A 2,839-nucleotide genomic window follows, 5' to 3' on the forward strand; every position below is an offset into this window, starting at 1 on the left:
GTTTATGTGTTAGAAAGTGTGCCTTGATGGTTGGGCTAACACGTGCATGTCTTTTTTTTTTATCTGAGATGCCGTATATTAGAATGTTGGGCATTTTTCCGCGAGTGCCCCTTTTTATTTGTTTTGCCTTTTTTTGCTTAGTCATGTTACCGTAAGGAATTGGCAAGTAGTGTCGCAAAACTTATAATTTTATAGTGTTGGAAAGTGTTTCTAGATGATCTGGCTCCCCATGCCTATTTTTTTTTAGCCAGATATGGCGTATATATAAGTATGTGTTCGATTTTCCTGTGATTGCCATTTTTTCGTTTTTTCCCATTTCTTTCAAAATTACTACGTACTAAGGAACTATCACAGAGTAATATTTCATTTATATGTTTATTTGTCGGAAAATGTGCCTTGATGGTTTGCCTAGCACGTGGCTGAAATTTTTTTTTTTTCTGAAATGCCGTATATTAGAATGGCCATTTTTCCACGAGTGCCCCTTTTTATTTGTTTTGCATTTTTTTGCTTAGTCATGTTACCGTAAGGAATTGGCAAGTAGTGTCGCAAAACTTATAATTTTATAGTGTTGGAAAGTGTTTCTAGATGATCTGGCTACCCATGCCTATCTTCTTTTTTTTAGCCAGATATGGCGTATATATAGGTATGTGTTCGATTTTCCTGTGATTGCCATTTTTTCGTTTTTTCCCATTTCTTTCAAAATTACTACGTACTAAGGAACTATCACAGAGTAATTATTCATTTAGATGTTTATTTGTCGGAAAATGTGCCTTGATGGTTTGCCTAGCACGTGGCTGAATTTTTTTTCTTCTGAAATGCCGTATATTAGAATGTTAGCCAATTTTCCGCGAGTGCCCCTTTTTATTTGTTTTGCATTTTTTTGCTTAGTCATGTTACCGTAAGGAATTGGCAAGTAGTGTCGCAAAACTTATATTTTTATAGTGTTGGAAAGTGTTTCTAGATGATCTGGCTACCCATGCCTATCTTTTTTTTAGCCAGATATGGCGTATATATAGGTATGTGTTCGATTTTCCGGTGATTGCCATTTTTTCGTTTTTTCCCAATTCTTTCAAAATTACTATGTACTAAGGAACTATCACATAGTAATGATTCCTCTAGATGTTTATTTGTCGGAAAATTTTGTTTACTTTTTTTTTTTATTGAATATCATCAATTTTTTTTAACTAAAATATTATATTGTTTTACATTTTTTTTTTCGATTTTATTTCCCTTCAAAAAAATTTTTTTGGGTCAGAATTTTAATTTTATAGTCGTAAAATAATCGTCAATTATCCAGCAACCCACCATACAATTTTTATGCATATCCAATAATAATTAGATTAGTAAATAACACCTTGAAATTGACATACCCTTCCTACATTTCAAGTGGCAGATTAGGGAGTCTGAGTCAGTGTGGTTGGCGGCCATTTTGTGGACATATCCGAAGCGTAAGCTGCCCTATCTATATATATTCTTGTTCCCTATAGAATTTGTGATATTTTGGTATATTTTTACCTGCATAAATATCATATTATATATTAAATATATGTATTTTTTTACGAAATTTCTAAGTACTCAAAAAATTACCTTTAGATATGGCCCCTGATATAAATGTAATTTACAAAATAATGAAGATTTTTTTACATATTTCTATTTTAGGATAACATATGTTTATTCCCTAAAAAAATTAGCCACTTCCTATTTCATTTGGGTACCCAAAAAAATTCATGAAATTTGGACAAATTTTTTTGGCCAAAAAAAGTTACCCTTTTTTTCTCATTTCAGATCTTCACCTCCATGGGTCTGACTTCATCCAAAATACATCAAGATGTGTCCTAAACATTCAAGAATCAATTCCTAAAAGGAATTGTGTATATATGTATAAACTTTTTTTTTATGAATTTTTATGTCAGGTCTTTTTTTTTTCTACTTAATTATTTAAAATATTTATAATAAATAGTTTTTCTGCAGATGAGTAGTATTTATCTTTACAGTTGTTTTAAGCATTCATTGAAGTTTTTTTTGGCAAAAGAAAAAAGGAGGTTACTGCAAAAACTGATTTTTCAAGAATTTTTTTTGGCGTCGGGGTCGTTCGCGTCCGAGTATACCCTTAAAGGGGTGTCCGAGGAGCGTACCTATCCAGGGTTGTTAAAATAACATCTAGGCATGGCCGCAGATTGATCCCAGCTCGATGCATTACGTTTGATCGCATTGCCACTACAACTGAGCGCCAAAATAGCTACATTTGTGCGCAACCATATATTACATTTGCACGCACGCCTTTTAGGGAAAAAAAAAACTTGCGCTTTGCCATTACGATTGAGCGCCAATTGAGCGCTAAAATAGAGAAGTTTGCACGCATGTCTTTCAGGGGGAAAAACTTATAGTGTGAAACTGGAACACGTTAATTTTAAGATGTTGATTTTCAGCAAACTTTTCATACGTACTTACGAAATTAGTGATTATGATCGCATTTAGTTGCTGAAGGTAATATTTTCATGGATTGAGTTACTACTAAGAGACTAGAACTGAAACCAGGCACCTCTATCTTTAGGTAACGATCAAACATACATATGATCACCTTCTCTCCAGAATAAAACCTCGATAGAAGTAATGATTTGAGATATGCAGGTAAAGGTGATAAAACCGTCTGATTTCAGTTCCAGTTTCATAAGAATAGATGCTCACCAGAACGTCAGCGGAGCAAACCCAATTCCCTTCCCCTGTGGTGCCCAAACGCAGCAGTAGCCTCCCCAGTAAACAGCTTAAATTCACGGTCCTAGGCTAGGATCGATCTACTGACATGCGAATGCTAGGTGAACACATTACCACTGTACCA

The sequence above is a fragment of the Palaemon carinicauda genome, chromosome 22 (assembly GCF_036898095.1).
Source record: "Palaemon carinicauda isolate YSFRI2023 chromosome 22, ASM3689809v2, whole genome shotgun sequence".
NCBI classification, from domain to species: Eukaryota; Metazoa; Arthropoda; class Malacostraca; order Decapoda; family Palaemonidae; genus Palaemon; species Palaemon carinicauda.